This window comes from Lynx canadensis, chromosome A3 (assembly GCF_007474595.2).
Source record: "Lynx canadensis isolate LIC74 chromosome A3, mLynCan4.pri.v2, whole genome shotgun sequence".
Taxonomy (NCBI): Eukaryota; Metazoa; Chordata; class Mammalia; order Carnivora; family Felidae; genus Lynx; species Lynx canadensis.
Window position 1 is genome coordinate 134,862,834 of NC_044305.1, and position 26,675 is coordinate 134,889,508.

The window sequence follows — 26,675 nt, forward strand, 5'->3', positions numbered from 1 at the left end:
AAATCTGATTGCAGTATTCGATCCAAATGACATCAGTCTCCCCACCTTTAAAGTGGGAAATACAATCTCTACTTCAAAAGAGAAGTACTGGAAAGTGACTAGACCGGACAAAATTTAGTTTTCCTGAAGTTGAGCCGGAATGGGGCTAGACAAGAGTGCAGTTTTCACAAAAGTCAGGTGGTGACTATTAATCGCATCACTTACGTGGCATAAAAAGCCACCATAAATTTACCGTTCCTTCTGTCCTCGGGACCCTTAGTGTGGTGAAGAATCCTATTACACAACCTAAGGCGGCTGCCTCTTGCGGGCTGGGGTGACCGGGGTCACTAAACACTCGGTTAGAGAGTGTGGTCACCGCCTCTTCTAGGCAAGGGCAACACACATGAGACACAGGGTATTGGAGGCTGTGACTGCCAGTGGGGACAGTGCGAGGGGAGGGATATGGAAATAAGGACCAACACCAAGTCCCTTGCCCCTGGGCCGTGTCACCTCGATGTGTGCAGCACACGGTCAAGTAGACCTTCCCAAGTCCATTCTGCAATGACACAGGTTGTAACATGGCGAATACTAAATATACCAAAAGAAATTCATCACACGTGTAAATGTCATTACTTCGTGGCAAGATGACAAAATACGTGTGCAGGGATCATGACAGCTTTCTTTTACAGACGAGGAAAAAGCTTCCAGGAAATTACATGACATATCCCAAACCACCCATCCTTTGTGGGGAGGCCAAATTATTGTCCCAACTCTGCAACTAATTCCAGGCTTCAGGCAGATGGGAGACATAGAAGCATGTCTCTCAAATATCTGTCCTCTGCTGCAGCCCCCAAATCTCAAGTCTCTTTAAGGAAATGTCTGGAAGAATGTCAATCTCCCACTGATTCCATACACAGGTGTGGAATCCCTGGTAGTACATTTATTCTCACTTATATATTAAAACACTGAAATCCTCAAGATATTGAATGAACAGTAACCATATGATATAATAATTCCACTCCTGGGAATCTAAACAAGTGAAATGAAACCATGTGTCCACACAAAACTTGAACATGAATGCCTGTCAACTGATGAACGGATAAAGTAATGGTGATTACTTAATGGGATTCTATTCAGTAATAAAAAGGAACGGAGTATTGGGGCGCCCGGGGGGCTCAGTCGGTTGAGTGTCCGGCTTTGGCTCAGGTCGCGGTTTTTGAGTTCGAGCCCTGCGTCGGGCTCTGGGCTGACAGCTCGGAGCCTAGAGCCTGTTTCAGATTCTGTGTCTCCCTCTCTTTCTCTGCTCCTCCCCTGCTCGTGCTCTGTCTCTCTCTCTCTTTCTCTCTCTCTCAAAAATAAATAAATAATCATTTAAAAATTAAAAAAAAAAAAAAAAGGAATGGAGTATTGATACGTGCCACTACACGGATGAGCCTTAAATACGTGATGTGAGGGGCAGAAGCCAGACACAGGGAACCACGTATAACAATTCTATTTACACAAAATGTCCAGAACAGTCCTCCAAGGGTTGGGGAGGTGGCGAGGTCGTGGGGATGGGGTTTCTTTCTGGGCAATACAAGTGCTCTGGAATTAGGTATCAGTGATGGTTCACAATTCTGTGAAGATACTAAAAGACAATGAATTGTGCACTTTATTTCATTCATTCATTCATTCATTTATTCATTCATTTGTTCGTTTATTTAAACTAAGCTTTACACCCAACTTGGGGCTTGAAGTCCTGACCCTGAGATCAAGAGTTGCCTGCTCTACCCACTGAGCCGGCCGGGTGCCCCTGAAGTATACACTTTAAACGGGTGAATTGTCTGGTTCGCCAATGGTAATTTCTTTTTAATGTTTATTCTTCTTTTTGAGAGAGACACACACACAGAGCACGAGCGGGGCAGGGGCAGAGAGAGAGGGAGACACAGGATCGGAAGCAGGCTCCGGGGTCCGAGCTGTCAGCACAGAACCCCACGCGGGGCTCAAACTCACAAAACCAACGAGATCATGACCCGGGCTGAGGTCGGACGCTTACCCGACTGAGCCACCCAGGTGCCCTTCTGGTTTGTCAGTCGTATCTCCGTGAAAATGTTGTTTTAAAAAACTGCAAACTTGAACTAGGCAAGACCTGGCATCAAACTCTAGAAATCTGGCCAAAAGTGGAGCATTTTCTAGGGGAGCCCTGGGGGGACTGGGGAGGATTTGAGGAGAGCGCAGGCTCAAAGCCCTGGAGGGGTTGATACAGATGCCTGCCTGCACCATCTGAGGAGAGAAAGGCAGACACTCCGGCAGTGAAAAGGAGGCTAGAGTACCTGAAATGATGGTCTGCCCTTCACCGAGCAGAGAGGAGGCCGAGTCCAAGGCCGAACTGTGGAGACCGACCTCGCATCCTGGGATGTTCTCCCGCCAAGGCACCCAGAGCAAGAGGTGGCCGTCACAGTGAGGAACCACGCTGTCCAGGTAAGCGGAGGCAGTGGTGCAGCAGGAGGGCTAGTTCTGGGTGTGTGCAGATGGGACAGGTGTGGAGTGTGGCCACGGGATGCGTCTCTGAGCCCCTCTCCTCCGTGATGTCCTCTGACAGGAGCAGGAGGACCCAGAAAGGAGCTGAGTTCCGGCCAGAGCCCATAATTATCGTTTGGCCCTCTTTCTGAGGCCCCAACCACTCCCCAGTGGTATGCCCTGGGGACACCTGTGTCCCACGTGTGCAGGCCAGTCTGCCCTGGGCACAGGTCATGCCATCAGGAGACCTGGAACTGTGGAGAAGAGACAACGAAGGCCCTTCTGCAAATGACCGGTGAAGTGGGACCTGTCTGCTTGGTGTCTTCGAAGGTCATTCCCAGAGGCCCTTTTTCTCTCCCCTGTTCCTAGTGTCACCTGGTAAAAACCCACAGGGAGGCACCTGGCAACACATCACATCGGTGACAGAGTCAGACCTGAGAGGGCTGCCCAGCTCCGGTCACCAGGCCACACAGAGGACGCCTTGCCCTGCAGTGGACGGAGGTTCCACACATTCTCCGGAAAGATTCCTGCAGGTGGCAGTCATTGGCAGGTGGAGTTGAGCCCAACAGCATGCAGCGGCCACGCATCCTGGGCACGGGGATTCACCCTGTCCACATAGAGGGATACTCAGCCACGCGGCCCCCCCGGGGCACCTTGCTTGGCACAGAAGTTAGGGGAGCAATACACTCCCACTCTTAGGGGAGCAAAGACACCCGCTCTTTCACTCAGCATTTGAGGTTTTCTAAGATGCCTCCGTCCTGTCCTTTCTCTGACCACTACCACCGATCCCTTCATCCAGGACAGTGTGAAACCTTCCAACTCTTCTTCCGGGGCTTTCCTACCCCCCACCTCCGTGCTCTTGTCTGCAGTGCCCCCTACATATAACTGGAAACAATCAAAAGTTCCCACCAGAAGCGGGACCTGGCCACTCTTTGGAGACCGCATTCAAATACCGGACACACCCTTATGATGAAGGTAGAAAACTTAAAGGAGATCCAATAAAAGCAACAGAAATGGTTCGAGTGTGCTGTTTGACTTTGAGGGCAGGGTAGAGGTGTTTCCTACGAATTGCATTCGTCCATTGGGACGTTGCCAGAATGTTAAAAACTGCGGGGTATCTGAATCTCTTTCCACAGACCCAGTGTGCAGGGAGTATCTGTTTAGTTCTTCTGGAACCGAGTCTTTTAATTCAGATTGCTGGAGGAAGTGGGGACAGAAACGATCTCATCTGAGCCAGAATTTCCGTCTCCATTGCCGCCAGGCTGTCTCAGTTCACGATCTGCACCGTGTCGAGGCGGAGGTTCCTCAAACCGAAAGAACTCTCAACCCCACCTGCAGATCCACTCGCATCCAGCGTTGCTCTGCTGACCTGCCCACGTGGCCGCTGTGGGCCTCTTGCTCTGCAGTCGTTAGGGGAGCCGCGCGGTTCTGACCACTATCCCACGTGGCCCGCCCTCTCCGGGGTCTTTCCGCCTCTCCACACGCAGTCTGGAGATCTCGAGGCACCCCTGCCCCCACACCCGTGCTAGTCCGGGGCTGGCTGCTTCCATCCAGAAGGCAGAAGACAGAGCTTTTTTTACCCCTTCAGAAAATCATTGCATGGTCTCCCCCCACCCCCCATTTAACTCTCCTTCCTGACCCCGCTCCAGGGTCTGCAGCGAGGCGAGGCAGTGGGGTGGAGAGCCCAAATCCTTGCCCAAATTTCTCTGCCATGAGTCCTTTCTGTTCCTCTGAGGGCCTCGTATTTGCAACTGAAGAAATGGAAGAAAACTTCCTCCCCGTCTGCTCCGTGGTGCAAATTCCACCCTTGAGCCAACTAACCAAGATTAGAGCAGCCACTTGAGTGCTCCTGGAGAGCAATGCAGGAAATAAGGATCAGGGACAAATAACCAAAGAAAAATCCCAGCAAATCTTTGTATTTTATAACATACAGAAGTCCACAAAGCACTGATACGTTTATTCTCATCTAATCGTTCAGCGAATCTTATGGAGTCGGTGCCGTTACCTTGATCATAAATGAGGAAGTACAGTGCTTAACAGTCACGTGTTCTCTCAATCAGTATTTATCGGGTGACAGACACCATTCTAAAGGATAACCGTGGGGGCGCCTGGGTGGCTCAGTCGGTTAAGCATCCAACTATGGCTCAGGACATGATCTCACAGTCTCGTGAGTTCGAGTCCAGTGTCGGGCTCTGTGCTACCAGCACTGAGCCTGCTTGGGATTCTCTCTCTCTCCCTTTCTCTCTGCCTGTCCCCCATTCATGCTGTCTCTGTCTCTCTCAAATAAATAAATAAACTTAAAAAAACTTTTGAGGATAACTGTGGTTAAAGGTGAACTATGGATTTGTAGCTAACCTAGATGATGAGCATTTTTTTTTTTCTTCTCTACGTTATCCAGCTGTTACGGACTGAATTGTGTCCACACACCCCCAATAAATTCATATGTTGAAGTCCTAACCACCAGTTACCTCAGAATGTGACTTTTTTTGGAGAGCAGGCCTTTAAGAGATAATGATGGTAAAATGAGGTCATACGTGTGGACCTAATTCAATATGACTGGTGTCCTTATAAGAGGAGATTGGGACACAGGCAGACAAAGAGGATGGACCACATGAGGACACAGCAAGAAGGCAGCCATCTGTCAGCCAAGAAGAGAGCCTCAGGAGAAATCAGCCCTGCTGGTAGTTGATCTCCGATATCTAGCCTCAAGAACTGCGAGAAAATAAATTTCTGTTGTTTAAGCATCCAGTCTCGAATATTCTGTTATGGCGACCTTAGCAAACGAATACGCTGGCTCGTTGCTTTAGTCAATAAACGTCTGTTAAATTATGGAACTACAGAGAAACAGAAAAGTGCTTTGATTTCCTCATTCCATAAGTGTCTTCCATTTGCTGAACCCTCCACTGGGCTCTGGGAAGACACAGATGGAAAAGGTCTCTCCTGCCTTTGAGGAGGGTTCGATCCCAGGTAGTACCAGTGATGGGGTGATCATTTCATGCCAGTGTGGTGGGTCGGAGTGGGGGATGAGGCTAGTATGTGGCCATACACAGGAAAGCTGACTACCCAGTCTGGGTCTGTTGGGAAGTTTCATAAGAGGTAACTGTGTGTTGTTTTCTGACAACTGAGGAGGAGTCATGAGTGATAGAAGTTTAAGGAATTTCTGGGTTGAAACTCTGTAAAGACTTCTACGATTCCAAAATGAACAAACAAAAATCTGAATTTCTTAGAATGGCTTAAAAGACTCTCAGTGGTTTAGACCCTACCTTCCACTCCACTCATATCGGGTATGCATTCTACAGTCCCAGTGGACTGGGACAGTGACACAATGTGTCACACACTCAGGATCCTCCGTGCCTTGGCTGTTGCTGAGGATACTTCTTCTGCAGCTAAAGTCCCCCCATCTGAGTTCTCTAGTGAATGGTCCCTCAATCCCTTGACATTTCACTCAAGGGCCACTTCCTCCCTAGCATCTTTCCCAATATCCCCAAATGGAACAAACGTCTCCTTCTTTACCTCCCATTATAGTCTGTGCAGGCAACTATTTGTAGCTCATATGACACTGCGTTCTCCTGACTTACTCATATATCCGACTCTCCTTCCTCTAATATAAGCCTCTTTTTTTTTAATTTTTTTTTAATTTAGTTTTGACAGAGAGAGAGAGACAGAGCATGAGCGGGGGAGAGGCAGAGAGAGAGAGAGAGAGAGAGAGAGAGAAAATCTGAAGCAGGCTCCAGGCTCCGAGCCGACAGCACAGAGCCCGACGTGGGGCTCAAACTCACAGACCACGAGATCACGACCTGAGCCGAAGTTGGACACTCAACCGACTGAGCCACCCAGGCGCCCTTCTAATATAAGCCTCTTAATAGTAACAACTATGATTTGTTCATGTCGGTATCACCGGTACCCTTAGTAGATGTGTAATACACCTTTGCTGGCTGAATGCACATAGAAGACGCCAGAGTTGCAAAGAACACTGTGCATAAAAGGCAGTCACTTGTTCCATGCAGAAGGTGTGGGGAGGGTCAGAGTCTAGAGCTAGGTACCCGTGCTCGATAACAGGCTGGCCTCTTGCCCAGGGTTGCCAGATTTAACAAATAAAAACCCAGGATGCCCAGTTAAATTTGAGCTTCAAATAAAGAGCCATTAATATTTTTTAAGTATAAGGTACCTCATATAATATCTGGTATGTGTTTATATTCAAAAGACATTTTTTAAATTGTATTCATTTTTTGGTCTGAAATTCAGATTGGACTAGGTGCCCTGTATTTTATTTCTCTGGCAACCATAATCCTATGTCACACTCAGGAGTTTACATGGCTAACTGCGTGGAATAGAGACAAAGACATTTGGCTTTAGTAGATCCACAGTTTAGATCATACCTCTCTCCAAGTGACAGGGTGAGCAAAGACACGGCTGTTTCCCTCCCTGCGTTCTTAATTCTGTCCACAGCTCTAGAGTCCAGTGAAGGAAATTAACCTCAGAGACTAAGCAAGATTCTACACAATGGAATCCTAGATGCGTGAATGCTCCACAACATGGAGAAAAGAGAGGAGAGGGTGGGGAGATTAAAAAAAAAAAAAAAAAAAAAAACAGCCAATATGGCCTTGGCCTTCATCAGAGATTCACACAGCTTTGGGGATATATTTCCAAAGCTGAAACTTGAAGGGAAATCACATGGATTTTATGCCACCCTTCCCAGAATTTTAAGCAGAGGCCAAATGAATGTTTCCCCAGAATCCCCCATCAATTGCAACTACTGACATTCGCGCTGGTCTCGTGGCACCTGCTCTCACCAAATGCTAGTGTTCAACATTCCTCGCAGTGTTTCTAAACGCGCATTTGCTCACTGCTATCAGCTAGGAACAGATGCACCAGAGAGAACCTATTTGAAAGTGGGTGGCTTATTATGAACAACTTAGGGTCTATAAAAAAAAATCCCAACAAGAGCTGGAAGAAAAAAATAAAAACTGCCAGCAGCTCTAAAAAATCTCCTCAGAAGAGAACAGAGTGGTTATCTGGAAATTCTGCAAATATGTAAAGGAAACTTGTTTTAGCACCGCTTTGCACTTTAGTAGCATTTCCTAAAAGTTGCCTCTAACTTGGACTCTCACAGAATTGAGTCACTGCCTTACCACAAGGACTTCTTCTTAAGGCCGGTGAAGAGCTCTTGCGACACGAACCTAAAGAGAGCGATCCCGCACTGGGTGAAAATACCCATTTGCTTGCTTCTCACTATCTAATGGCACGGTGATAGTACAATCCCTATAGTTCAGTCGGTTTCCTGCAGTCGTTCCATGTGATGGAGCTACTGCTGGTCGATTTCGTCCAAAATGGCAGCCATTAGACGCATGGGGCTATTGAGCACTTGAAATGTGGCTAGCTTGGATGGAGAAGAGCTGTTCATACAAAATATAAACTAGATTTTGCAGACTTAATTAGAAAGGAATATACGAGATCACTGATGATTTTTATATTGGCTACATGCTGAAGTGATAAAATTTTGGATGGATTTGGTTAATAAAATACATTATTAAATTAATTTCACTGGTTTCATTTTTTAATGACAAAAAGGTTTTCAGTTATATTTTTTGGCTCATCTGTTTGGCTTTCATCAATATCCAAGGCATATTTTAATCAAAGTTTAATGGTTGTGCTAGCTCAATGAAGAAACCGTGTGCTACTCAAAATTTTCCACCTTTGACAGGGGCTCCAAGAGTCTCTGGTATAATAACAAAATACCTTAATGTCAAGGCGGAGGGAGTAGACCTAGGAAGAAATTTTATGAGGTACTAATCTACAACTTAATCAGTCAACAAATAAAGGAGGAACTCAGAGAACTGTTTAAATTACACACTAGGCCTGACCTTGTACCCAGATTTGTATTATGCCAACTCAGAATTCTTAACCATTCTCAGAACATTTGAACAACTCGTGCTCTTTACGTAGAGATTTTCATCTCAGTCATGCTCGAAAACAAGGTTTCAACATGGGCAAGAGCAAACTTTTAACACTGTGTGGTCACTGGTTTATTCCAAGGAATATTTCCGGAGCCTTCCCTGAGTGCCAGGAACTGGCACTAATTATAGTGGACATGGGATGGAGACGGTGGCAGAGGGTAGAGTCAGACACAAGGGGAAACCTCTAAGATCAGTCCAGCGTGTGTGCTGGGACAAGGGAATAGCCACGTGAAAAAGAGTGAGGTTGGATCCACATTTCACACGATACAAAAATTAACTCAAAATGGATCGAAGACATAAAGCTAAGAACTAAATTACAACACTCTTAGATGAAAATAAAAGCATAGGTATTCCTGGTCATGGATTAGACCATGATGGCTTCCCAGATATGAAACCAAAAACACAAGGAAGAAAAGAAAGCAGATTAATTGGACTTCATCAAAATTATAAACTTTTGAGCTTCAAAGGACACTATCAAGAAAGTACAAAAACAACCCATAGAAAGGGACAAAATATTTGCAAGTCATATATCTGGTAAGACACTTGTATTTAAAATCTATAAAGAACACGTGGAACTCAATAATAAAAAGACAACCCAATTTGAAAGCAAGCAAATCATACGAATAGATATTTCTCCAAAGATGATGTACAAATAGCTGATAAACACACAAAAAGACACTCAACGTCATTAATCATGAGAAAAATGCAAATCTAAACCACAGTGGGATACCATTCACTACCCACTAGGATGGCTGTAGTCAAAAACGCAGACAATGGCAAGTGTTAGGGAGAATACTGAGAAATTGGAACCATTGTATGTTGCTGGCGGGGATGTAAAATGGTGCAGCCACTTTGTAAAAACTGTTTGACAGTTGAACACAGAGCTATCATATGACCCAGTAATTTAACTGCTAGGTATAACCTTAAAAGATGTGAAAACATAGGTCTCCACCAAGAAAGATTATACACATAAGTTCACAGCGTTATTCAGAAGAGTGAGTAAGTAGAACCAACCCAACTGACCATTAACTGATAAATGGATAAACCCATGTGGTCCGTCCATACAAGGGACTATCACTCAGCCTTAAAAAGGGAGGAAGTACTGAACACACTACACTATAGATGAACCTTGAAAACATTGTATTAAGTGAAACAAGCCAGACACAAGAGACCACAGAGCGTGCGATTCCATTTATGAAACCTACAGAACAGAAAGTTCATCGTGACGGAAAGTAGATCAGTGGTTGCGTGGAACTGCCGGAAGGGAGGCGGCGGAAAGTGGAGAGCGACTGAAACTGCGTGTGGGGTTTCTTTCATGGGTGATAGAAGCATCCCAGAACTGGTGGTGATCGGTGCACAACTTTGTGGCTGTACTAAAACACATTGAATTGTATTTTTGTAAGAGTGACTTTGTGGCATGTGAGTTTACCTCCAAAAATGTGACTCGGGGAAGTTTGAGGTGTGGAGAGACCTCCACAAACTGATAATGAGTTTACACAGACAACATATATACATAATGAGCACCTGCCAAAACCTAGGGACCTTTGGACCTTGTCTCACATATTCTTGATTCAATTTCTTGTCAATAACGATTGTGGGAATTGGAGTAGTCCCCGCGTTTCAGAGACGAGAAAACTGAGGCTCAGAGACCTAACTGTATGGAGAATCAATGAATGAATAAATAAATATTAAAGTTACTTAGGACACATCCTTTTCCCTATATGGCTCTGAACCCATTTCAAACGGTTCTTGATGACAACACAGATCTCTTCCAGGTGTGAACCTGCGCAAAGTGGCTTCTATCTCGTTGACGGTCATCTAAGTGGCTCTTCTGGGCAGTCTGTCCTGGAGAGGAGATGAGATGGCATCTGCCTCCTGTTACTCTGTCACTAATACTGTGGTCTAGGTTTGGGCCCTTGAGCATTGCACACCCACTAACAGAAGATTCTCTACTCAGGGGCCAACTCACACTTGTGTGAAACTGGGTAATATTAACTAAACGTTCTCATTTAACCTACAAACAACCCCTCCAGACTTTCTATAAAAGGCTGGATTCATGGAGTGAGAGCAGCAAGCTCCATATTGCATTTATCCGGGCACAATATAAAGCCCAGGGATTCAAAGAGGTTTTGCCCCGGATTTTTGCAGTTTACCACACAGACCATGGGGGGCAAGGAGAAATCCTGTGACCACAAGTCCCTTCTTGCGGTTGGACTGTTGGATGAGGCCAAAGAGGCAAGGCCGTGGGAGGAGGTCAACAGCAGCAAGGATCTGGGGGATTTGTGGCCACAGGAGAAAGTTTGCACAGGGTCCTCAAGTCAACGGGAAACATGGCAGACAGAGCCGCAAGCATGGCCTTCGAGAAGGAGCGACAGGACTGCTTTGTACTGAGCTCCTTCGACGTCTCAGGCAAGGGAGTGATTCTGTAAAGAATCCAGAGATGAGTAAGTCTCAGAATCTGGCTTCTTTTTAGAGGAAAGCCAAGCATGGAGTAAAAGAGAAAATAAATACAAAATAATATTTATTAAATGCCAACTAAAGCACAGATAAGTAGCATTCTAGGAATTCAACGAATGGGAAATTAAAAGATGGAGAGAGAGGCAGGAGGCAGAGAGATCCCAACAGAGGAATTTTAGGAGGTGGGACTGCATCTGACCTACAAAGGGGGATCTGCCATCCCTCCCTCAGACGGGAAGCTGGCTCCCAAGCTCTAAGGCTGGTCCTCTGTCAGGAAGCTGGCCCGCCTTCAGGGCTGCATTTGGGTGGAGTGAACGCTGGAGTCTTATATGCCTTCCAGCCAACGGGTGTCAGGGTGAAGGCTTCCCCTTGAATCAGTCGGAACATAAATACCATTGCACAGGTTTAAAAATAAAAAGAACAAAACGTGCTTAGGCTCTGTGCTTTTTCGTTACTGGCTCTTCCTCTGGATCATTGGGTATGATTGATGGGAAAATGCAATCACCAAATCGAGGTCATCTGGGAAAATCTTCAGAATCTTTCTCCTGCTCTTTCCAACCCTGCTGCGCACAAAGATTCCGGTGCGTCCAGGGGAATGTGGGAGAAAGTGCCGGGAAAAGCAGGCACCCATCTGGACTTGCCCTCTGCCGGGCGACGTTGGACAAGTCCCCAGAACCCTGGGCCTCGGTGTCAGTGCCTTGAAATGAGAGCCTTGGGAGATTCCCGTTCCTCACGTTGGGCACAGCCCCGTCTACCCCGTCCCACACCACACAGCTGGTGCAGAGAAAAGGAGTTTTGGACCCGAGTGTGGACAGCAGAGAGGACACACAGGAGGAGCGAGCTGTCCTTTCCAGGAGACACACTCTGGCACCCTGTCTTGGGCTGAGCTGATTCACATTCTGACTACCACCTGTTACTGCCCACCTTTTTCATCAGTTTGTGAGGACGAGGGATGCATGTCGGGTCACCGTCATGTCCTCACAGAGGAAAGTTCCCTGCTCTATGTCTGGGAATGCCCTGGAAGGCCACTCAGGAACCACGCCTACCCAGGGGTACACCGCAGGTGTTTCACGTCTCCTGGTGTGGGACCTCGAATTCCTTAGCTCAGGCCGCCTTTTCTCCCAGGTTCCTTCCTTGTCCCTGGATAACCACTCATCTCCCTGTTATGGCCCGTCCCACCTGGCACTGATCCTCGCCACCTCGGCCCTTGTCCTGACTCTCCTCAGCTCTGTGCTTCGGCAGTTCACGCAGAGACGGTTCTGCCCAAGGCCCCTCTCTGCCACCGTGTAGTGAGCAGACCAGGAGACCACTGTCCCCCACAGAGGCTCTGCATTTGACAATAAGGTCAAGATGTTTGTATTTCCACAGGACTTAAAACTTAGTGTGGCCTGTCCTATAAATTGTCTCACAATTCTGGGAGGAAGGCACTTTAGTTCCATTTTTACAGTTTTGCAAACTGAGAGGCGATGAGGTCACATTCCTCGGGATCCTTGGTTCGCTCACTCAGCTTGCCCAATGATCCAATGAAGGCTGAACTGAATCAGGGAACGAGCAGGGATGGGACAGGCATGACCACCGCCCCGGGGGTCCCCCGCACATGCTCTTTCCGGCTGGCCCCGTTCTCCCTGGCAGACCGTCTGTCTTGGCCTCACTCTGTGGGGCGCCCGGGGAGAAGGGTCTTGGAGAGGTTGCATGGCGAGGACCGAGTGACTGCCATCCCAGCGATTTGTTTTTCTGTTATCGTCAATGTTCTTCCCGCCACGGAGCCTGCGAAGGCTGTTTTTCCAGGGGCACTGTGTAGAAACCTGTGCTTTTTTGCACCGATTCTCTCCGAAACTGGTTTTTGGCTCAAGGGGAACCCTTAGACACCCAAAAGAGGCCATGATTTAACGGAATGAAAACATGTTTTCATGCTAAAAGGGATCAGAAATCGGATACAACATTTGCTGGCATCGTTCTAGATGCTCGGTGGAAACAAACACACAAAAGCAGAAGAGAGAAACCATCCTTGTTGGGGCAGCTTGGTTCTTGAGCCTTGCAAGAGTAGAGAAATACCTCACCGGCCTAGAAAAAAAAAAAAAATGCGGAGGGAGAAGGCAGCTAAATGAAGAAAGCTTGCTGAACGCCGGGCTCTCTGTGTGCGCAGTGGTCGTGGCACGGGATGGGGCGTGTGTTGCTTTTGTCAACTCCACGTCTTGTGGCTGCTGGCGAGTGGTGTTGGGCAAGAGTCCTTCGGGCCCCCCCCCCGTAATGAATTGTAATGAATGGCTAGCAATTAGTGGGTGAGTATCGGTAGCACAGTAGCAGTCTCTCAAGTATTTGAGAACAGTCTGTTCCGTAGGCGACGCTGAACGTTTCCTTGCCTGACATTATTAATTTTCATAGCAGATTAGCTTTTTGTTTTGAGCACAAAGGTGAGCTTAGCTGGCTCAGCCTCGTCACAATTAAGCTCAAGCCATAGGAGTGAAGTGCCCATTAGGACTCAGGCACCAAGCTGGGTGATGGGGGCTCAGAGATTAACACTCCGCCTTTGCCCCTGAACGGGGTAACTGGTAGGAAACTCTACACACTGAAATTTAAATAAGAAGAAAGTTACAAATTAAAGGATTATTGTTAATATTATAAAGGGATCTGCATGTGTGTGCGTGTGTGTGTGTGTGTGTGTGTGTGTGTGTTTAACAAGAATATTCACTGTAAGTTTATTTCAAATAATAAAACTCCTGTGGGGCACCTGAGTGGCTCAGTCCTTTAAGCGTCCGGCTTCGGCTCACGTCATGATCTTGCAGTTTGTGAATTCAAGCCCCGCATCGGGCTCTGTGCTGATGGCTCGGAGCCTGGAGCCTGCTTCGGATTCTGTGTCTCCTTCTCTCTCCGCCCCTCTCCCACTTGCGCTCTGTCTCTCTCTCTCTCTCAAAAATAAACATTAAAAATATTTCTTAAAAACTAAAATAAAGAATTTTTTTTGTAGAGATGTTTTCAGCTATTGTGTGACTTCCACATTTAATGCCTGTACATTAAGGACTTTCACGACATATATTCAAAATTGAAAACTCTCGCCTATTTGGACATGAGAATATTGAACATGACTGCCAAGATACCAGGCAAAAATTAGAGTATTGACACTAACAAGTACAAGTTATCCAATTAATTTTGATTGATTTATTAATTGGTTATGAGCCATCAGAAACACCGTGCATTAAAAAATCTCAAAGGCAAAATTCTCAGAGGACACTGCCATATCTCTAGAACGGAATCCACTTATTTAACTTTGGTAAATGCAAAAATAATTAAGTAAAATGCATTCTATCAATTTAAAATAGAATCTATTTTGCATTTTCACATAATCTATGTGTATGTTTACACACCTTCCTGGAGCTCGGGCCTCTGGACTCACATGCCAGGCGTTATCTCTTTTTTCATTTGTGTTTATAATTTATTTATTTTTCCTGTTTTTCTTTTAAGCCTTCAGCTTCTAGGCTTGCCATACTCAAAAGCATGCATGCCGCCTATGAGTCTTAAGCTCTGGTCACACCAGCCACTTCACACTGGCCATCAACACCGTATGGTGACCCTATTTCTCTGGTCACCCACTCACTCCCCTCTCTCACCTCTCTCTTACCTCACAGGGGTCCTCTCTGCCCACAGCACTCACTCCCCGTGCCCCCCACCAACCACAGCCCCAGACCAGTGAACCATTCCCCCACTTGGTAGAAAAAAATGCGAGTTATTGGAAACTCTTTGACATCCCTAAAATTAAAAAAAAAAAAACCGTAATACAAACCTATTGGTATCTACCCCTTATTCTATTCTTCTTATGAGAGAGGTTAGCCCTCCTCCTTCTGAAGTGGACCCCTATACCAATGGTTTGGATTTTATGCCTGTCTGCCCAATTTGATGTCTCTACTGTAAGTTTTCCTTTTATTTTAAAAAAACCTTTTTTTTTTTTTTCAACGTTTATTTATTTTTGGGACAGAGAGAGACAGAGCATGAATGGGGGAGGGGCAGAGAGAGAGGGAGACACAGAATCGGAAACAGGCTCCAGGCTCCGAGCCATCAGCCCAGAGCCCGACGCGGGGCTCGAACTCCCGGACCGCGAGATCGTGACCTGGCTGAAGTCGGACGCTTAACCGACTGCGCCACCCAGGCGCCCCCCTTCTATTTTATGTTAAACCTTACCTCTCAACTGGATTCTTCCTCTTGGCTCTCATGTTTAAATCTTCTTCTTTTTCTCCTTATTTTTTTTTTAATTTATTCTTAGACAGAGAGAGACAGGGCATGAGCCGGGGAGGGGCAGAGAGAGGGGGAGACGCAGAATCCGAAGCAGGCTCCAGGCTCTGAGCTGTCAGCCCAGAGCCGGACACGGGGCTCGAACTCACGGACCGCGAGATCGTGACCTGAGCCGAAGTCGGACTGAGCCCCCCAGACGCCCCTAAAAAGGTTCATTTTTAAATACTTACATTTTTACATTTCTTTATTTTCCTTTAATTATTTTGTTAATTTCAAGTTAAATTTAAGCGAACATGTTTGTTTGATTAGAAATACCACGCATAGTATGTATAATACTCCTACGGATGTTTCATTCTTGATAGGTAGATAGAGATAAGAGGTAGAGAAAGATATACATACATTGGTAGTTACAAACATGAATATACACATACCTATGATATCTATATCTAGCTAGATATAGTGTATATATTCAGAAATATATATATATATATATATATATATATATATATATAATTCAGAGACAGAGAAAAGGAGAGAAAAATGTCTAGAATAATGATTTGATAAAGTCTTACCAACATTTATTTGTGGATGCTCCTTTCTTATTGAACTCTGTTGTCTTCAAGTGCATGCTCTGTTTTCCTTCTTTATGGTTAATAATAAGCTCCTCCCTCCCTCCCTCCCTCCAACTCTCCCTCTAACCCCCTCTACCTCCCTCACCCCTTTCCTTTCCTTACTTCTTTCCTCCTTTTCTTCCTTCCCTCCTTCCCTCCCTCCCTCCCTCCTTCTTTCCTTCCTCCCTTCCTTCCCTCCTTCTTTCCTTCCTCCCTTCCTTCTTATCTTCCTTCCTTCTCTCATGGAAAGAGATGATACCTCCTACGAGGTTGTGAGAAGTCACAAGATGGAAGCTTTTGTGCTACCCTTGAGATGCTCAGCTCTCCCACGATGTGCATCTCCCATCACCCCTGCAGAATGCATGGGCTCCTATTCCTCAGCACTTTGAATCTTTCGTTAGCACACCCTGGAGTCTACATCGTAGAATAATTCCTTTCCTAGAGGAAAGGCAGGGATGTGTTTTCTTCATTGTTAACTTCCTTTCCCCGGCACAATAACCACTTAATAAATATTTGCTGAACATAAAGGTAATAATGTAGGGTTTACTAAGTGCCCGAAAGGCATTACATTTTAAGTCGTTACTCTTTTCAATGACCTTGTGAGGCCAGCACGATTGCCACCTCTATCCTACAGGTGACAAAACTGAGGCACAGAAAGCGTAAGTAATAACCCCCAGGGCATCTCCATTAAGTGGACACTGGGGAGGGGGTGCTGCAGATTCAAGCTCTTAAACCGAATAGTCTTTGAATTAACTTACTTTTAAAAAGTCAAAGACAGAACAAAGGCCTTTCCTGAAGACATTTTCTATTTTTTGTTGTTGAACCTCAGAAAATGAATAGCAATATCATTAGACTTGAACATTATGTCATGCTTCCCGTATGGTCTAGCTTCACTGCTTTGATGGAATGAAAACAGTTGCAGAGGAACCATCTCGCTGTGGTCTTTGCAATTCTTTCACCTCGTGCACCATTGCCATTCTGCAGAAGGTAAGACTCCCTGTCCCCCACGTGTCCTGGGAGATGTAAGACTTCAATCTCACTGACCCCCGGAGGCGGAGAACCCCACTTCTCCCCAGAGCCTGTGCAAAGTGAGGCTCCCCTTATCTTTCGGTCAGCACGCACTGTATCAGGAGGCGTGGTGACGCAGGCCGGGGATGATTTATTGCACGTGACACGGGTTTCTGTTTATGCACTCGTGAAGGCCATGTCTGCAGGATCTGTGGTGCCAGCTTGCAACCGGTACCCTGAGCCGAGATGAATACATGAATAATTGTTTTGATAATATTAAGCAGGCGTGTGTGATGTCGCTTTGCAACATCTGCTATTAACAACATAAACAAAAGGAGTCTTTCCTGGTTGTATGTTACAGTGCTTTCAGGAAAGTGTTATGTGTCTGATTTGGTAAGCCTTTGCCGATATCAAGTAGAACACCAGTCTGTTTCTGAATATCCCAGGATCAAGCGGAATGCCGGTGTGTGTAAAATAAGATGGCTGGATAAAAGTCAGTTGTCGAGTTTATTGAAAATGCCAACCAGCCTTCTCCGCCCCCCTAAGATTTTAATTCTGTGTATCTCAGAATAGAGCAAGAAAATCAGTGGATGTTTCAACGAACACCAGAGGTTACTACCATATGTGGCCAGGTTGAAAAACCATTGATCTGATCTCACCTCCCACAGAGCTAGCCTCTGAAATTCTCAACAACGCATCAGACAGAGGGTCGATGCACTTGGAACATTTCCAATGATGAGTGATTCACTACCTTGCAAGACAATCCACCCAGCTCTGGAGCTCTGGCATACAGTAGCATGTTAGGATATTTTGGATTATTAAATAGGGTCCTTGAGTCCAATGAACTATAATATTTTTCCTGGCTGGAGAGCAGTCTGAGCAGAGGCAGTGAGCTGGAAGGCCTGGGACGGCTGGCCATTGAAAGGACAGGGGACACAGAGCAGTGCCTCAAGTAGACAGATGACCACGGAGCAGAAGGGGATTCAGTCATGAAAACTGGTCAGTGGTGATAAAATGACACATGGGTACCCCAGCCCCATCCCCACATGCCCCGTACCTTGGAAACAGGTAAAACCTGCATTGATCTTAGATACACCTTGTGGAAGTGGTGACAATGAGTTAACTGAGAATAAGTTTCCACCACTCACTGGAGCAGGGGACAGAGCTGAAACAAGAACTGAATTCTGGGGGTACCTGGGTGGCTCAGCGTGTTGAGTGTCCAACTCTTGACTTCGGCTCAGGTCATGGTCCCAGTGTCATGGAATCAAGCCCCGCATCAGACTCCACATGGAACCTGCCTAAGATTCTCTCTCTCTCTCCCTCTGCCCCTCTCCCCTGCTCATGTGTGCTCTCTCTCTCTCTCTTTCAAATAATAATAATAATAATAATAATAATAATAATAATAATAAACCCTGAGTTCTGTTACGAAAGCAAAGGAGATAACATTCTTACACATCTCAGAACGTGGATTACCTTTTATCTCAACCATAGTTTCAGGGGGCAAAATCAATTTCTCTGTAGAAATTTCTACCTTATTCTGCCTGTTAGAGCTACTCAAGTTTTCTTCCTTGTTTCCTTTTAGCTAATGGGAGGTGGAGTTGGTGTCTTTTCTTTTCCATGTTGAACATTCTCAATTCCACCATCCTTCATTTGGCATAACTGTAATCTACCCTTCTGGGTATGCTATAATTTGTACATATTTTCCCTAACATGGGCAACAGAATTATTATTCTCTACTCCCCACACATGGTCCAAGATATGATTTTTCTCCAAGCATATTGTGATGAATACAGCTTGGACCATTAGCTATTCTAACAATAGTTTTAAAAATAATGCAAATGATAAACCAGACATAAAACATAAATTTAAACACTATGTTCACAGTCCGTTCTAGGTATTATAGAGGGTACTACCGGGTGTATGTATACACATGGTTCTGTCCTACAGATTCTGTTGCACACATTTTATTAATCTAGTTGATCGCAAAGCTCTCCTGAGACGGTATTTTACTTTATTTTTATTTTACTTTTTGGTTTTCTGTCTATTCAGTGCGGTAGGGTAAAGATAGACTTCTGTAACAAAGGTTCTTGCAAACCCAGAGCTTCCAGAGTAGAGAAGTTTCTTCTTTCGTATGTAGCTGTCCTGATATTAGCAAAACAAGGTGTTAGGGCAGACTTGTCCCTCAGGGTTCTTTATGGAATCAAATTCTTCCCCAAGTTTTTCTTCCTCATCCTCTGGCTCTCTATTCCCTGGGACAGAAATGGGTATTCCATGCCCACCATCTATTTTGATCAATAAAGTTCTATTGGAACACCGCCATTGGATAGGCAGTGTCCATGACTGCTTTGTTGTGGCAATGGCAGAATTGAGTAGTAGCCTCAGTGACCTCACCACTCACAACATCTTAAATACTTACTCTCTGGCATTTTACGAACAAAGTTTGCTGATCCCTTTCCTGGGGCGTTGTCATGGTTGAAGCTCGGTCACCACCATATGTAGGTTCAGGATGCAGAAAGAGGCAGAGAGGGTGGGAAAGGCACTCCCCTTAGGACTAGATGCAAAAATGGCACTCATCACTTCTGTCCATAGACGGGACAGAACGTAGCCGTGGCGACACCAGCCCGAAGGGACGCCAGGCAGTTCAGTAGAGCTGACGGTCACACACAGGCTACAAGTCTGTATCAGGCGGGGGGGTGGGGGGGGTGAAGGGGCTCTCCTGGATGGCGAGCAGACTCTGCCACACCAACAGAAAAGAGGTGAGTTCCATTTTAGCGCACAAGCATTTCGGTCTTCTCCGACGGGATAAGTTCTGTCAATCAAATGTCCCCTTTGATTTAATGCCTGTGTTTATTTTAAAGAAAAATGTATCCATATGTTTCTGCATCATTTATACCTCTCATCAAAATGTTGTTTTTCAACAGCTGCTTGGCACTCAAAACTCCTGGTAGAAAATGAATAAGCAAGTTTGGCTTTGCAGCGTGAAGCCCAGAAGTACACGTGGCATCTAAGCCCGGCATGTCAGCGTGCCAGCAGCACCTGGAAGGTAGGGTTTGCACAAACATTGAATGGAGCTGATTGCAACGGAGATCTTCTTCAGCCTTCATCTACTAAATTGGGTTGGTTGAGTCCACTGTCAGGTAGTAACATTCAAAACAAAGACACACGGGGTATACAAGGAATCCTACACTGACAAACCAGTCGCACATTCGCGGTCCCATTTGGCCGGCCCTATACTCTGTGGGCTCCAGCTCTGTCATTGGGGGGCTCCGGAGTCCCCTGTTCCACTAGCATCCTGATTGCTGCTGGTAGGAGAATACGTCCAGCACCTTTCTCCCAAGGTGAAAGTTCAGAAATCCAGAGCACAACCAGTCTCTAGCTTCTAGGAACTGCCACAAAAAGGGAGGGGGACCTTGGAGTCAGGTCCGACGTGGCAGCAGAGCAGAGGCCCGGGCATCGTGGCTGGCTTCCCTTCCTGCTCCTTGAAAACTCCTCTGGGACTTGTCTTGCTTGCAAGGCTGAGCCTCCAGCCACAGATGGGTTCTGTGAGCCCCCCTTCAAATAGCTTTATAATCAGTTCTCATTGTGATTGAATTAGTAAGGATCAGCATTGTTGAATGGAAGCAGGCTGATTGTTGTGGCCCTGCGCTAGGTGAAGATACTGAGACTCAGAAGGTCCAGCTCATAGCTACCACTAGGAAGTGGCCGAACCCAACACAACACTAGGTTTTTCCATTCTACATCCAGTGACATTTATCCATCTGAGGAATAGTCTGATGATCTATCTCTGTTGTCCTCTGAGAAATTAAAAGAAAGTTCTGGCACAGCCAGGAGGCCCTCTTCATCTGAGAAGGCCGGCGGAGAACCGTCTCCTCTCTGAAGCTTTCTGCCACCAAGGAGCCAAAACTGGCTGCTCTCTTTCCTCTGTCCCCATAACCACCCCTATACAGTAAAACCTTGGATTGCGAGTAACTTGTTCTGCGAGCATTTCATAAGATGAGCAAACATTTCTGATAAATTTTAAGTTGGCAAACAAGTGATGTCTTGAGATGCTAGGAGTACCTGATGCAGAGCATCACGTGACCACAACTGAGCTAATGGTTCTCGAAATTCGCTTTGATATACAAGTGCTTTGGATTACAAGCATGTTTCCAGAGTGAATTATGCTCGGAAACCAAAGTTTTACTGTGTTTCTATTTGAAGAACCACATGGATTCCATTAAGAAGCTGCAACAGTTTCTATGCAATTCACGAAAATAAGTTATAAATAAAATAAAATTCTTCATTAGAGGAAGAATAGTCTCCTCATACTACCTTTCTATCACAGTACCTCGTGTATTATGGGCGCTCAGGTTTTTTTGTTGCACGGGAATGAGCAAATGAGCAAATCAGTGTAGTAGAAATAGCTGTCAGAGATCTCAAGGGAGTTTTCTGAAGTGTTAGAGAAAAGCATAATTAAGCATAGCTTCATTCACAAGCTAGTAGCAACCTCTCGTCAAGATCACCAGGAATTCTGCTACTGCGTCCCCAGTGGGCAGAAGCTAATACTGTCCGTGCCCTTGGGAGTCTAAGGCTTTGTCGGCAACGTTTCTATTCAGATGCTGTAGAGAAAGAAACACGGAGCCTGTGTGAGGGCTCTTCTCGTCCTATGACTGAAGATGCTGTAAGGCTCACCTCCCCAGAAACCCAGAATTGTTTCTCCTGCTAGATTACTGAGGAGCCCGGCTAGGTGGGGCCATGACTCAGATGGGACACGTTGTCTCCAGAGGGCCACATTAACGTTAAAATATCTTCCAGTGATGGCTCCAGCAACCCTGGTAAGTCAGGGAGAATCTGAAGAGTTGCAGGAGAGAGCGCAGTGTGCTACCCTGTGCACGAGCCCCATCTGCAGGGGTGTTGGGGCTGGGGCATGTTCTCACAGGACCGAGAGCAATGGCGGGGAGCAGGTGCATGAGGAGCAGATAGGCAGCAGGTGGGTGGGTGGGGGCCGCCAGAGGGCAGGTGCAGGCACGAGGGGGGGCGTGCACAGAAAGGCACAATCACAGCCGCTGGAGACAAGAGGCCTGAGATTTCCCCCCCAAAGAGACGGGATGGGTTTTCCTGGCTTTTCTAAAATGTTTCCCAGAATTCTATGTCCTAGAAATTAATTCAGGAATGAACACTTCCCAGACTCCAAGCTGGATCCATGGAGAAAGAATGTATTTTCCAGGGCGGCTAACTCAGAGAGTCCATATGGGAAACAAAGAAGGGCTGTGTGGATTAGAACGGGGTAATAAAGCAAATGGACTCTGGCTTTGCTTCTACGACACACCGGGGTGGGGTGGGGGGACCATAGGTGTCATCAGCTAGGCGTCAATGTCTGTTTTCACCTCCACTACCCTCCCCTCCCCCAGTAAATATGCTTAAAATGGCACGATTACAATGGAAATGTGGTTCCATGACACTACTGCCTCCCTACTAGACTCTCTCCAAAACTTCTTGGCTGTCTTGATGATACAAGCAGGACGTTCTGGAAGCCCACATGGAAAGGAACTGTGAGGGGTCTCTAGGACCCTCAGGCATCTTCTGGATGCTGAGAGTAGCTTCTAACCAACTGCCAGCAAAAAATACTGAAGCTCTCAGCTCTATAATAATAAGCAACAGAGCACTGTCAACAACCATGTGAGCAGAAGGACGCTTCCCAGTGGGCTCTCCAGAGGAGAACCCAGCCCTGGCCAACTCCTTGATCGCAGCCTTGGGAGACCATCGAGCTGGTGGCAGTTTGTTCTACGGTGACAGAAGGCTAATGCAATGGTGTAGCTGGTATTGCAGCTGGCATTCTAGCAAGATTCTAGTGCAGAGTTTTTCGTGATCCACATCTCAGATTCCCACTGAAAAGAAGTAGGAATGGGGAACATAGGGAAATACAGAAGAAGGAGTATTTCTATTCTTAAATCCAGATGTGGATTTAAATTGACACATCATCTCTTGCTGGCTGTGTGATCTTGCACAAGCCACTTAGTCTCTCTGTACCTCATATTCTTCTCCAGGAGAAATGAAAAGATTTCTTTCACCGGGCTCTTGAGTGGATATGAAAGAATATACAGGTAGGGCAGGAAATCTAGTGGTGCTAATTGCTAGATTCAAGTAATCATTTATTTAAAAATTATCATAGCTAATATCTATTGAGTATTTATTGTGGACCAGTGCACTAAATCCATTTTAAATATTTACACAGTTAATCTTTACGGTAGCCCTAAGGAGTAGATACTATTACAAAGAAACCAAAGACCATACCCAAATCACCCAGCTGTGATTTGAACTTAGTGCATCTCCACTGGAATTCAGCTTGGATATGGCAGAGGCCTCATGACCAAGAGGCACCAGTTGGAGGCAGGCACTGGGACCATGGCAAGCAGTGAAGGCTGCTCTCAGATCCTTAGCCTTCTTCCACCCTGGATGCAGAAGATACAGGTGTCCCCTGCTCTCCAAAGGTAAACCATTCTCAGGAAACCTTTGTAAGCCCAAATAGCTTAAGGCGCAGAGTAGCCTCCAAAGTTTGTGATATGCCCACTTGGCTTTTCTGGAAGAACTCCACTCGTGCGGTAACAGCTTTCTTTCATAAAAGCTCCTCAGATCCCTTTCTGTTAGTGTAAACAGGCAGCGAAGCAGGCCTCTTGTAAAAGCAAAGTGGCATAATGTGAACTTTCAGAAAGTGAGGTGCGCCTGTCGGAGGAACAATTCCCACCGCAAGGCAAACATCAATTAATTATTGGGTCTGAGCATAGGGGGCCTTTATGAAAACAATGCCACGCATGGCCGTTTCTCTAGGAGACTGGCGGCACACTCTGGATCAGTTGGTCTTCCAGGAGATAATCCAAGAGTCTACCAACTACGTATGAAATCATTCTATGGGGAAACAGGTCCCACATCCCGAACAGCTGACTGACAGAAGACCTTTGAATATATATTGTTTGAAAAGTGTGTCTGCCTTCATATGTATGTTTGTGTAGTTCCCTGAGTTCCTTTCGTAGAGTCTTAATATATAAAACCCTGCAACATCATTGGGTTAGAGTCTTGAGTAGTGCCAAGGGTTACTGAGGCCAAGAGATGGTCATCGGGGAGGGGGGGGGCATTCAGTTTTCTGGCCGTGTTTCCTGAAGGCAGAGGAAGAGAGAGAACAGTCCCCCGAGGTCCTCTGTGGCTGGGGGAGCTGGGGTGGCAGCTACATGGGGTGTCTTGCACAGAACTGCAAGACATCTGAGCACTCTAGGGACCAGCACTGTGTATTTGGCCATCCACAACCTTCTCAAACACACAACCATGTCCCTTGACCCAGTACACATCAGTTGTCTTTGGGGATTTTCGGATGTCTTGGGGTGAGCTCAAGAAGTTATGGCCTCAAGGACTAAGAGGTGCATTTGGAGTCTCAGATTCTCTGATTTTACACTAAGTAGAGTAGAATCCACCATATGCATTGGCGCAAAGATGACTGGGCAGGGCCGCCCCACAGGGGACCCTGACAGATCCTGTCATGTTCTCAAGGCAGCTACTCTCCACCTGTTCTGTGGAGTGATTTTCCGTGGGCTGGAGACAGACATCAGAGCACAGAGGTTCTGGGTTTGTGTCAGCTGTCAGCCCAACCAGGCAACAGTTCGATGAAAGCTGCCGCGAGGGAAAACGAGGGAGCAACTGTTAGAAGAAGGAGAACACAAAACGCCAGGTGTCTCTAAAGAGTAGAACATATATGGAGGTTTAATCCAACGAAACTCCCACTGTAATTCATTGTTTTTGCCAAGGGAATAAGCCATAATTCTTCAGGAGAACTTAACTGAAGTACAGTGTTCACAGGAAAGTACATGAAACGAAAGGGGGCTGCCCCACTTTTATAAGCTCTGAGAGCAGGGGTCTTAAGGACACTTACCTTTCACAAGTTACTGTGGTTGTCCCCCATCTTCCTGCAGACTGGCCTTTCCACCCACCTTGGCAGACTGGCCAGCCATTAGTGTTTGTATGGTCTGCTGGTCAACGGTGGATTTGACTTTTACTAGTTGAAAAAAATTAAGAGATTGATATCTTTTTTTGTATATGAAATGATATGAAATTCAAATGTTAGTGTTTGTAAGGAAAATTTTGCTTTTCGCCTTTGGTGCTATGGATGTTTTGGATCAGATAAGTCTTTGTTGGGGGTGGGGCTGTTCTGTGCAGTACAGGATGTTGAGTAGCACCCCTGGCCTGCACCCACCAGATGCCAGCAGCACCCTTGTCCATTAGGGGATGGAGACATGTACAGATATTGCCTGGTGACCCCTGGAAAGCAAAAATCACCCCTGGAGAGAGCGGCCTTCTCGTTGGACCAGAGCCATGCTCATTCATCTTGCTGCCATCTGTCTGCCTTCCTGGGACAGCAGCAGGGTTGACTAGTTGTAACAAAGGCCGTCTGCCCCAAAAAGCTTAAATATCACGCCTGGCCCAACATGGGAAAAATCCTCCAGCCACTGGCCTAGCACACAGAAGGAATCAGAGTTGGAAAAAGGCATGAGGAAGACAGGAAGAGAGAGTCAGAGAATAGGTTGGTCAGGCAAAATAGTTTCAGGAAAAATGCATTTGTCTGTTTGCTTGTTTGTCTGTTTTGTTTAAACAAAGACCAATTAGTGCACAAATCACCACGTACAACCAAGTACACGTTTCTTTCCAAAACGACACCATCGAGTTCCTCAGCTCTGCCTCTTCTACTTAAACTTGAGAAAGCTATCATCTATCATAGAAATGCAAGTCGACTGAAAAGAGCCAAATGAGACAACGCGGAAGTACTGACCCTTGTAGGCAACTCTGCAGCTATTTGAATATATTAGCAGCATGTAATGGTTCAACAAATTCCAAGTCAACAGACTGAGAACCATTCTGTGAAATCCAAGGAAGAGATAAGAGCCGGGATTTATTGAACAGTCACCAGGTGTCAGGCACTCAGAGAGAATCAGTACCTATATGGAACCCTCTCAAGAGCACTTTGAAGCATCATTTCCTCATTTTTGAGATGAGGGAGCTAAGGGTCACAAACAGGATGGGGCTTGTCCAAGATCTCCTGGAGTCAGGAGCAAAACTGGGACCCTGACTGGGACCTGGATCCTGCCAAAGACTTCATGTCTGTCACTGTCATGATACATGTTTGGTAAAATACATTTGAATCAGTCACATCCACAAGGACGTCAGATTCTCTGGAATGAGCCGACATTTCTAGAAATCCTGAGCACAGAGGGAGCTAAGTCAGAAAGACACAGGATCACTGAGTCTCGTCTACAGCCACAGTAGCCACAGCCCTGCCCCGTCGGTTTCCAGGGAGCATGGACTGACATTTCCTGGGGTGACCCGGCCTGTCTGAGATTTTGGTAGAGTGTCAGCGTTTCCATGCGCCATGCTGAGCAATGTTAGAAAGGCGCTCACAGACAATCTGAGGGAGTAAATGGACTGAAAAGGCATGTGTGTAGAAGCAGGCAGTATAAAGAGAGATTTATCACTTGTTCTGATAAATTGACAGTGAAATTAAAAAGCTTAATTATTTCAGCATGAATTTTGAGAGGCATCTTTTCCCACTGAACATATGAAAAAGTTTCAGAGCATTTTGCAGCAATAAAACATCTGTGACCCAGTTTACAAAAAAACAAAAACAAAAACAAAAACACGGAATAAAACTGAGAGTTTTCAAGGTAGCAAAGAGTATCAAGATGGATACCGTCTTCCAACAAGAGAGGGACGCTGGTGTATGCAGCGGGCCTTTGAAAGCACGTCCTTACAAATATTGACTGAGTGGGAAAATGGCAAGGAGAGTTCTGTAGGGCCCCAAACATCACTGAGATGAATGTATAAAGGTTGGTGGCAGAACAAAGACCAAAGGAAGAAGGGTGACTGGGTGGCTCAGTCGACTGGGCATCTGACTTCAGTTCAGGTCATGGTCTCATGG